The 12,011-nt window shown below is 38.7% G+C and overlaps 1 long non-coding RNA gene and 2 other non-coding genes across 3 annotated transcripts; all 3 read left to right on the top strand.

Moving 5' to 3' along the window:
- The first annotated feature begins 685 nt into the window (after positions 1-685).
- LOC118491063 lies at positions 686-881 on the top strand. Its single transcript, XR_004890286.1, has one exon. It is a non-coding gene; the product is annotated as a U2 spliceosomal RNA (small nuclear RNA).
- A 699-nt stretch (positions 882-1,580) lies between these two features.
- LOC118490706 lies at positions 1,581-10,267 on the top strand. The gene is made up of 3 exons (XR_004889933.1): positions 1,581-7,437; positions 7,981-9,208; positions 9,917-10,267. It is a non-coding gene; the product is annotated as an uncharacterized LOC118490706 (long non-coding RNA).
- LOC118490723 lies at positions 8,398-8,593 on the top strand. Its single transcript, XR_004889973.1, has one exon. It is a non-coding gene; the product is annotated as a U2 spliceosomal RNA (small nuclear RNA).
- Positions 10,268-12,011: the final 1,744 nt, after the last annotated feature.

Here is a 12,011-nt window from a genome sequence, read left to right as displayed (position 1 = left end):
ATATCATAATTTGCTTCAAGTTAGGTTCAATTGCAGTGAAACAGAAAGACATTGTTACTTCCTTCTGTAAGTATTAGTTTAATACTGTAATATTTTCTGAAGTAAAGACAATGGTTACGAGACGAACCGTGAAAGATGGTATCTGTGATGAGGTTAGGGACATAATTAATTGGTTCCATTCTCTTGACACAACTTTTCTTCATAATAAAGTGCAGCTCGAAGAGCTGAGGCAAATATATGAAGAACTACCAGAATATTTGGAGGAGGTACTGTTAATTCGAGTTACAAATTGTTATAATCGAGTCGACATTGGAACTAGAAACATGAAAGAAATTGTTATAATCGAGTCGACATTGGAACTTGCACGTCAAATAGGTATGTTATGTTTTTCTTAACCATGTTTGATATTTTCTAGAACTTGAAGGGAACGACAAAAACTAAAATATAGAGAAGTCACTATAAAGCCCATGTAGTTTCTTACAATCCTTTTGGATTCAGTGGGTATATTACCAACGTATATGACTTAACATCATGATCGTTAAAGGCTAGTTTTAATAGATATTAATCTCCATTATCTATTAAAACACAAAGAGCAAAAGTCACTCACAGTCCCACATCCGCTGAATGAAGAACACACAGATGAAGGGACTACCTATATAAACAGAGGCCTATTATGAGAAAAAGCATACCTTTCTCGGCCTTTTGGCTAAGATCAAGTGTAGTATCTGTTCTTATCAGTTTAATATCTGATATGTGGGTCATTGGCCCACTTGATATTAATCTTATTTTTTATGGGGAAAGACCCATCACAATAGCTTGCTATTGGGGTCTTTGAGCGTCGCCTTGGTTTTGCACTACTGCCTTGGCCTGGCGCACCCCTCCAAACCTTAGTTTAAAGACTTGTATGGTAGGGAAAGCTAATAAGTTGTTTTTTAAAAGGTGTTTGGCTTAACTTATTCATGTAAAATGACTTATTCCCCTTGTATTAAAAAGTCATTTACAAAAGTTCTTAGGAGATTCTAAATGGAATCCCAAACATGGCCTTAGACTACTCTTATTGTGTAGGAAGTGAAGATCTCCTCTTCATGCTTTTATCGGTTAATATTTCCAAATAGGATATTGGATGTGCATTTTGAATTAGAGCTTGATGAATGTATTTTAGAGGAACTTCAAGATTGTAAATTTGCTGTAAGCTGCTTACTTTAAGCATGTCTTGTTTGCGAATGTTTTGTTACAATCCCTAATCTAGAAAACTTGGGTTCTATTTCCAGTTTTTTTCTAATGAAAATTTAGATGTTAAAAGGTTCCACTACCACAATGCGAAGGCAAGAGAACTGGACAGCCTTTTAGGAGATATATATATATATATATATATATATATATATATATATCATAAAATCCTAGGTATAAAAAAACCCGTCACTTTCCCATACTGTTTTTTATTGACGATGTAAGCAGAGATGCTTGGAACCAGTGGAATGAGTTATCCTAGGTACCAAGATTTGATCAAACATGTAGCAATCTTTGACCTTTTATATGTTCGTAAGTGATGGTGTGTTTTCAGGCATAAAACATGATAGGGTTAAACCAGAGTAAGAGAGAAACTAGGGGTGAAGAAGATTGATAATATCTCTGAATGATTTATTAATACGTAGAAACAATTATAAATACTGTAATGAGTTACAAGGAGCCCCCTTAACTAATGACAAAAGACATAATAATACCAAATGTTTAATTATTAATAAATACCATAACAATACCCCATTCTTAACCACTTTTTGACCTCAATAAGTGAAATCTGGGAACCGAATCTTCATTTCATCCAAATACTCCCAAGTTGCCTCTTGAACTGTTTGATCTTTCCAACGAATTAATACCTTCATTGCTGCCTTACTTCCACGCTTTACTAACTTCCTCTCGAGCACTTCATCAGGCCGTAAGCGAAACCGTGAATCCACCGGAATGGGCAGAATCTTGTCGGGTGGACCCAGAGCTGGTTTTAGGAGTGACACATGAAACACCGGATGAATTTGCGCCTCGTCAGGAAGGTCCAACCGATAGGCTACCTGACCAATCTTTTCCACCACCAAGAACGGTCCAAAATACTTCGGGGTGAGTTTGGAGTGCTTATGAACACGCATAGAATTTTGCATATATGGGCGCAGTTTAAGATACACCCAAGTGCCCACCTCAAGTTCACGTTCTGAACGTTTTTTATCCGCTTGTTGTTTCATTCTGTTTTGAGCTTTGGTCAAGGATTGTTTTAGTAACCTTATTGTTGCTTCTTTATCCATTAAAAACTCATCAAGCTCCCCATTACCTGCATCTTTTTTAATATAAGGAATATAGAGTGGGGGCGGATACCCGTATAAAGCTTCAAACGGAGTCATGTTGATCGATGAATGGAAAGTATTATTCCACCACTCGGCTAACGGAACCCACTTAGCCCATGTGTACGGTCGCTCCATCACCATGCAACGTAAATAACCCTCCAAGCACCTGTTAACCACCTCGGTCTGGCCATCAGATTGAGGATGGTAGGCTGTTGATAGGTTAGCTGCAATACCCTGTAATGATAAGAATTCCTTCCAAAAAGTACTCATGAATATCGGGTCTCGGTCAGACACAATAGAACTAGGACACCCGTGGAGCTTGTACACATTATCAATGAACACTTGAGCCACATCAGCCGCTGAAAATGGATGTCGAAGCAATATAAAGTGACTATACTTGGTAAGTCGGTCGACTACCACCAATATTGTATCCTTACCGTTAGACTTGGGAAGCCCTCCGATAAAGTCCATAGAGATGTCGGTAAAAACCGTGTTAGGTATGGGAAGCGGTTGTAGTAATCCTGGTGACGCCACATTCTCGTGCTTGGCTCTCATGCACACGTCACAACCGCGTATAAACTGTCGAACCATCTTTGTGATTCCCTTCCAAAAGAACATGCCCTTTACCTGTTGCGTTGTTGCATGAATTCCCGAATGGCCCCCAATTGGCGAGCTATGGCACAAGTTCAAAATATCTTCACGAAGTTGTCTGTCCCCTCCTACTACCAGTTTGCCCCGTTTTGTCAACCATTCCCCATTCCATTTAAAGTTGGCTACCACCTCACCATTTTTTAATTTGGTCACTATTTCCTGGAGTTGGTCATCTTTTTGTTGACTAGTGATGATTCGTTGCATGAGAACAGGTTCAAAGGAGTTTATAGATGTGGTGAAAAGTGATACCCCATGCACCCGAGATAATGCGTCAGCCGCTACGTTCTCTTTTCCTTTTTTATAATCTATAGAGTAATTGTAACCCATCAGTTTGGCGAGCCACTTGTGTTGGAGAGGCGTCGTCACCTTCTGAGTTAGCAAATGCTTTAAACTTTGCTGATCAGTACGAATGAGGAATTGCCCGGTTACAAGATAATAATGCCACTGTTTTACTGCCATCAGAATCGCTAATAACTCCTTTTCGTAGACCGATAAGACTTGTTGTTTAGGAGATAATGCTTTGCTAATAAAGGATATTGGGTGTTTGTCTTGCATCAATACCGCCCCTAGTCCATAAGCTGATGCATCAGTTTCGATAACAAACTGCTTAGAGAAGTCTGGTAGGGCGAGCACCGGGGCAGATGACAGGGCCGATTTAAGCTGATTGAACGCGAGCTGAGCTTCTTCATTCCACCCAAAAGCATCCTTTTTTAATAAGTCGGTCAATGGTTTTGCAATGATACCAAAGGATCGGATGAACCGTCGGTAGTAGCCGGCCAATCCTAAAAACCCCCGAAGTTGCTTAAGCGTTTTGGGTGGTGGCCAATTGGCGATTGCCTCGACTTTAGAAGGATCAGTACTAACCCCTTCACTCGAAATAATATGTCCCAAATACTCGATTGCCTTTCCTCCAAAAACACATTTCGATTGCTTAGCGAATAACTTATGCTCTCGCATTAACCGAAGAACTTGCTTGAGATGGAATAAGTGTTCTTTGTTATCTCTACTATAAACTAGAATATCATCGAAAAATACTAGCACCCCTTTTCTCAAAAGTGGCTGAAAGATGTGATTCATAAGTGCTTGAAAGGTCGCCGGAGCATTCGTGAGGCCAAAAGGCATTACAAGAAATTCATAGTGACCTTCGTGTGTACGAAACGCTGTTTTGTGGACGTCCTCCGAACACATGCGTACCTGATGATAACCCGAGCGCAAGTCGAGTTTAGAGAACACCGCTGCACCCCCGAGCTCATCCAATAACTCTTCAATCAGGGGAATCAGAAATTTATTTTTTACCGTTGCTTCATTTAACCTCCGGTAATCCATACACATCCTCCACTGGCCATCCTTCTTTTTAACCAAGACAACCGGTGCAGCAAAGTCACTTTGGCTATTGCGTATGATACCCGCTTCCAAAAGTTCGCGGGTTGTTTTCTCGATAACATCCTTTTGTACCGTTGGGTACCGGTACGGACGTTGACTGATCGGCGTTGTACCTTCCTTCAAAACTATACGGTGGTCAAACTTGCGCTCTGGCGGTAAACTAATGGGGGTTTGGAACACATCACTAAACTCAGTTAAAAGGGACTGCCATATGTACTCATCCTTCCCTGGTACTATCTTAGATTCAAAACAAGGTACATGAGGTTGTGTAAGTTGTAAACTAAACAACTGTGAAGAATTTGCCTTAGATTGTTTATGTATTATGGACCCCATTTTTTCCCCAGAACACACCAAGAACTTGTTATTCTCAATCCCCTTAAGCTCACAAGACACCCCATCTATCTTGAATTTCATGGTCATCTTTTGAAAATTCCACAAAATATCCTCTAGGGGAAATAACCACTGAACTCCCAGAATCATGTCATAATTTTCTAAATTGATAAGGAGTACCTCGGTCGTGTACCATCTTCCTTCCATCGTCCACTGAAACTCGGGACAAACCTGAGTACAGTGAAGTTGTTTGCCATCGGCCACACCTACCTTAATCGGTGGGATGTCCTTTACTGGACATTGAAGTCTTTTAGCCAACCTGCTGTCAATAAAATTATGTGTCGAACCCGAATCTATGAGGATATGGAGTTGTCGTGTCCCCATTGATCCCATAACCCTCATTGTCGAGTAAGAAGGTAACCCGGTTAACGCGTGTATTGAAATCTGAGGATCTGATTCTTGTTCTTCAGTAGTCGGCGTGACATCCTCTCTGTCCTCATCATCGTCCACCTCAATAATAAAAAGCTGATTTCTGGTACACTTATGGCCCGGTACAAACTTTTCGGTGCACCAAAAACACTCACCTTTTGATCTTTTTCGTTCCAGTTCCTTACTGGTTAGGCGGCGTGGATTGTTGGTAATAGGTTTAGTAGGTTTCGAATATGGAGCTGGTAGTAGAGGTAATTTATTTGCATTCATAGGTGGTGTAATACGCGTTGTCTCTTGGGTTTTTAGCGGTGCCCCTTTACTGGTAAGGATGGAGTTCATCAGGTTTTTGTTGTTAATGTTTTGAATTCTCGCCAACCCGTATGCCTCGTGTAGGGTTCGAGGCTTGAACATCTTCACCGGGCCTTTAATCTCTTGTTTCAGCCCCTTCAAGTAGAGGCTTACCGCCTGTTCTTCACTAATCGTAACCTTGTTGAGTAGCCTGTCAAAATTCGAGTTATATTCCTGCAAGTCATCTTCCTGGTTGAGAGATGCTAACTCTTCCATAGCATCCTCGAACATTGCATTAGAGAAACGGGCTGTGATGGCTCGTACATAGTCCTCCCAAGGTAACTCGGTTATGGGCGTCCCCCTGATTTTCATGTAGGCTTGGTGCCATTGAATCGCGTCCCCCTCGAAGTGGACGACGGCACACTTGACTTTCAAGTTCGCTGGTGTCTCGTCAATCGAGAAAAAGTGCTCACACCGGTATACCCAACCCTCGACATCTTCGCCCTTGAATTTGGGAAATTCGATTTTACCCACTCTCATCGGCCGATTGTTGTTGTTTTGGTCATGGTCGCTAAACGCACCCGAGTAGCGGTCCGAACCAGAGTTCTCGTTCGCCTTCTTCAAGAGTTGTTCCTGTTGGTTCATCATAGCCGCAAGAGAAGCCTGAAGTTCAACGATTGCCTTCTCATGCTCCTTGATCGATTTGTCTATGTCTTGGTTCCTTGTGTTGGTCATGGTTGAAATTGAATCCGAAAGGGATCGATAGAGAGCTCTGATACCCTTGATAGGGTTAAACCAGAGTAAGAGAGAAACTAGGGGTGAAGAAGATTGATAATATCTCTGAATGATTTATTAATACGTAGAAACAATTATAAATACTGTAATGAGTTACAAGGAGCCCCCTTAACTAATGACAAAAGACATAATAATACCAAATGTTTAATTATTAATAAATACCATAACAAAACACGCCTGGATATGTGGTTTGCTTCAGTATGTGAGTTTTTATGCGGTAACAATTTCAACGTGTATGAGGTAGTTAAACACATCAATCATGGTTAATAATGGGTCTCACGCAAAGGATACTGTGAAGTTTTTATGCGGTAACAATTTCAGCAATCACGATTTGTGTGACAATTTTTTTCAACCTTGCATGTGGATGTTTCGGGTATACTGTTTTCTACTATCTGAATTTTCTGGTCAAAGCAACAACTTTTCACACCGAAATTCTATTGAGTTTTATCAAAAGTTCTAAAAGACTACATAGTTCATGATCATATTGAATTTTCCACCTTTTCGTTTGACCTCAGTAGTCAAACCGTTCATCAAGAACAATCTTATCCTTCAAGTCAAGCCATGTCTCTTAGAGTTGAAATCCACGTAGACTTTATCAGCTTTCTTAACCATTTGAGTTTCGCTTAAGGTTTTATGTGGATTTTACAAAAGATATGGAATCATGATCTTCTAGTGGGCCTTAAAAGTCAAAATATTTATATTTGTAAACAATAGCTAACACAAACCTTGTCGATTTAAACAAAGGTTCCCCAGCAATCAACTTTTAAAAAGATTCCATGAACTGAAGTTGCCACTTTTACCGTGGACTTTATCAATTTTTAAAATGATTTTGATGTACTGACTTATAGTCTTATAGAGATTATCATATCAGTTTATGCTAAACATAGCTGGTATTAGTCAGGTAATAAGGGTTCTTAGAAAATCAAAGCAATATTCAGTTGATGAAATCACATGGGTTGTATTATGATCTGAGTCATCATTCTCCTTTTGTTCAAATGTAGCTAAGTTCATTGATGGATATTGGGAGTGAAGTTCAAGTTGATGTCGGCTACCTTGCCATTATGATCCACTATAGCTAGTGTCAAGTCTATTAATAACAGAAGAAGAATTATCTTTTCTGTATATGTTATGTGATTTTATCTCCATCTTTTTCATTTCTTTGTCATCGAAGGAATTCAATCCCCCAAGTTCAGTATGTACCTGTGATGATTGGACTGCGTTTCTGAAGGTAGCCTTTGCTTTTCGTTTCATCCTTCTTTTTAAGTTCCACTTAGCAGTACTCATGTAACTGAAATGTGCATAGTGCTCAATTTAAATCCTTTACTCTGGTGTCCAATCCTGATGTTTTTCGGCTGAAACCAAGTGTTTGGTTAAAATGTGCCTTGGGAGTCAGGAATTCATGTTAACTATCTTAAGCGTATATATTATATGATCAACTGACTTACGTTATGCATCTGTTGTAGTTGTTGATTTTTGACATGAATGTTAGATTATGACTTATGTTGGCGGATCTAGAAAAAAAATCAAGGGTATCCTAAGAATTGTTTTTGGATCTAGGGGTATCCTAATATTTGTTCAAGGGTATACATGATACTTAAAATGGAGAAGAATTTTCTTTTTTTTTTTTGCACGAATATTGTACTTCGCCAACAAAGTTGAGGGATAGCCCGGGCTACCCCTAATTATAAGCTAGGTCCGCCTGTGGTTGCTTATACATAATATGACTTTGCTAACAACTTTTGTGTAACCGTACAGTCTTTTTATCTTGTAGCGCCTTTCTGCACTTCTACATATCAACAAGATATTTGAGCTAGGAATTTCTGAAAATCTTCAGGAACATGCCAACTATTTAATGTGAATATCGTTGAGAGGGTACTGCTGAATTATTTTCTCGACCATGGTAACCCTGCAAATTTTAGTCTTTTTTATAACCGTATGTTTTTTTAACCATGTTTAGACCAACGGATTTAAGTTAGAATCCCACTTAAAAATCCTACAATGGATTGGGATGTACTTGCTGACAGAGGTTAGTTTTACTAAATATTCATCTGGATTACTTATGGTATTAAGTTCTGAGATATAAAACACCCAAAGGGCAAAAGTCATATACAGTCCCACATTGGCCGAGTGAACTATACAAAGACGAAGAGACTACCTTTATAAACAGAGGCCCAAGAAGAGGAAAAGCATACCTTTCTCGGCCTTTTGGCTAAGATCAAGTGTAGTATCTGTTCTTATCAGTTTAATATCTGATACGTGGGCCATCGGTCCACTCGATATTAATCTTATTTTTTATGGGGAAAGGTCCATCACAATAGCTTGCTATTGGGGCCTTTGAGCGTCGCCTTGGTGTTGCACTACTGCCTTGGCCTGGCGCACCCCTCCAAACCATAGTTGAAATTTTGCTTGTTTTACTGGTAAATATGCATTCACAGACTTAGAAGTATCTTTTTCCTATTATGCCTTACAATTACAAGTGGGTTTATAACAAGTTTAGAGTTAGGTTGACCACTCTTATTGTAGAAAGTGAAGACATCTTCATGCTTTTTTGGGTAATGTTTCCAAAGAGAATTTTGGATGTGCATTTTGAACAGAAGCTAGATGAATGCATTTTTGTTAGAATCCCTAATCTAGAAAACTTAGGTTCGATTTCTAGTTTCTAATGAAGATAGAGATGTCAAAACATTCCACTACCGCAATGCAAAGACATGAGAACTAGACAGCCTTTTAGGAGATATGTATCATAAAAGCCAAGGTATAAAAAAATCCGTCACTTTTCGGTATTGTTGTTATTGACGTTGTAAGCAGATGCTTGGAATGAGTTATCCTAGGTACCAAGATTTGATCAAACATCTAGCAATCTTTGACCTTTTGTATGTTTGTAAGTGATGGTGTGTTTTCAGGCAAAAAAAACATGCCTGGATATGTGGTTTGCTTTAGTATGTGAGTTTCTATGAAATGGTGGTTGCTTAGGCGGTAACAATTTCGTCTTGTATGAGGTAGTTAAACTCATTAATTAAGGTTACAAATGGGTCTCCAAATAAAGGATACTGCGAAGTCACCATCACCAGAAAACAAGGTTACAAAACGGGTTTTAGAAATCACAATTCATGTGACGAGTTTTTTCTACCTTGGATGTGGATACTTCGAGTATGCTGCATTTGGGAATAATTCACTGGGAAAGCTCTTGACGGGCTTCGGGTTTTATGAATCTTATTGGCTTGTCGCCTTTACTAACGCATGCATTATAATGCATCTAATAGAAGTATATCAAGTATACCTTCACTCCTTCACATAAACATGTCACTCTTTGACTTTTATGGTCAAATTAATGGCTTTCAAGCTGAAATTGATACGGCTTTTGATAAAGATCCCATTGACATTCATACTATTTTTTTCTAAATGATTGTGAGGCTCGTTATGATTGTGAAATTTCTAGCTGCTGGTTTGACCTAAAAAGTCAAACTGTCTTTTACTATATGACTTTCCAGGTCAAAGCTACAACTTTTCACATTGAAATTTCAAATGGGTTATTTATCAAAATTTCCTGACCAAAATTGTCTTTAAATATTTCTTTATATTGATGTTTTGGGTATTCATCAATAGTCTTTTAAAAGACTATTATCAAAATCATCAAATAATGAATTTTCTACTTTTTTTGTTTGACCTTTTAAGTCAAATTAATGGATGTGGATGTTTCATTTCAGGTATATATGCTATGCTGCATTTGGGAATGATACACCAGGAAACCTCTGGACTGGTCTTGTCGGCAATGCTAATCATGGACGAAACTTTTAAGGGGCGGGAGGGGGCGGCCGAGCTCTCGAACTTTTCGCTCAGTAGTGGAGAGTATGTAGTTTTCGTATAGAAATTTTGCTTATATACGTTTTCGACCCTCTGGTTTTATAGAAATTTTTAGGTCTGGTGACTTCTGCCTCTCCAGTTGGAAATCTCAAGCTTCGCCACTGATGCTAATACTTGCATTATAATGCATTTAATAGGAGGATATCAAGTAAAACTTAGCTACTTCATATAAACAAGTCATCTTTGACTTTTAATGTCCGGCAAACGCTCATTTGTCCTGAAAAATTACAATTTTACCCTAGTTTAAAATTATAGTTTTTCTATTGTTTTTATTTTTTAGCAAAAGTATGATAAGGTTTATTTTAATTGGTTGACTAAATGTAATTTTTTTTTTTGAGATCGTGTTATGAGTAATATATACAAGTAACCGAAACACAGACATACTATATATAACATTTGTTGTAGGTTCTTAACTACAGTAACATATACGTGTATTTTTTATGAATGGTACACAACTCAAACAACACAAGGTCCAACATTGAGATGCATAGAAGAATATGTAAATGGTGGACAAGAAGGCAACACAAAGTACATGGATGCACAAGTGGAAGCCGGAGATATGAGTCGGAAAACCATCATCGTCTTTTTTTGGCGACTTTACCCAGCAGAAAACTTCGACACCTCACGCCACTAAAGATCTGTTGCAACTACCCAGATCCCAACGATGGTGGGGACTGGTGGTGATGTAGAGAGAGAAGACGGAGAGAGAGTCCATTTGAAGAGCAGATTTGTTGACGGTTTAAGATGGAGGAAGACGATGTCGGAAACGGCGACAGGAGATGACCACCAGAGAGAAAAAAGGAATTTCAATGGAGACGATGACGGTTTGGTGGTGATGTTGTGGTGGTGGCGGTTACGGTGGTGGTGTTGTAGTCGTGGTGGTTAAGTCGTGGTTTGCGGTGGTGGTTTTGTTGGGGTTGTGACAGATAAAAGAGAGAGATTGTAGAGAATAGAGGAGTTTTTTTTTTTTTTTTTTTTTTTTTTTTTTTTTTTTTTTTTTTTGCAGAAATAGGGGGTTTGAGCCCCCAAAGATTACCTTCAGGTGCCAACCAAGAAAACAAGCATTCTTAGGTACCTTGCCAATTCATTCAGCGAAGTTCAATAACAATTCTGCCAAAAGCTTCACTCTTCTGTCAAGTTCTGAACTTCATTGTTTTATTCAGCAGAGTGTTCGAAAGCTCGCTGTTTTTAAGCACCATCTTCATAACCTCGCTGTTTTGAACAGCCAAGTACATAAACTTTGTTGTTTTTAATAGCAAACTACATGAACTTCGCTGATTCTAACCACCTGGTTAAATAACTTCGCTGTTTTTAACAGCAATCTTCATAAACTTCACTGATTTTAACCACATGGTTAAATAACTTCACTGTTTTTAATAGCAATCTTCAAGAACTTCGCTGATTTTAACCACCAAGTTAAATAGCTTCGCTGTTTTCGACATAAAGGTTAAAAGAACTTCGCTGTGTTTTGCTATATTAATTTGGTCGTGTTTTGCTATAAGAAACATAAACTTGTATGGCTAAGTAGTGAAACACCTTCTGTGAGTATGAAGACAACCATTTTGATGTTTAATTACCCAGCAACATGGAGGTTTTGTAAATGTAACTTGTGAGAGTATGAAGCTAATTTTATAAATGTAAATTGAGAGAGTATGAAGCAGTTTACGTGCACCGGAAGATTATTTGGGACTTCTTTCAACATGACGTTTTTCTCAGCTTTAAATTATGTACACATAGTGAGAAGACTTTGTGGGGACGAGAACGATACTTCTCTTTTACCACCTTCTCACATAAGGTGTATCATTAGAATGACTCAACTGCTGCTGTGGATGCTTCTACTACGGCTATTGAGTCTTCTTGAAGATTCAGCTGCTCAACTGGTTGGGCGGTTTATGACGTTTTTCTGAGCTTTAAAGGATACTGCAGCTTCTGGTGGGG

Source organism: Helianthus annuus, chromosome 3, assembly GCF_002127325.2.
Source record: "Helianthus annuus cultivar XRQ/B chromosome 3, HanXRQr2.0-SUNRISE, whole genome shotgun sequence".
In the NCBI taxonomy this organism is placed as follows: Eukaryota; Viridiplantae; Streptophyta; class Magnoliopsida; order Asterales; family Asteraceae; genus Helianthus; species Helianthus annuus.
Note: the sequence above shows the minus strand (reverse complement) of the source record. Positions and strands in the feature narration are given on the sequence as shown.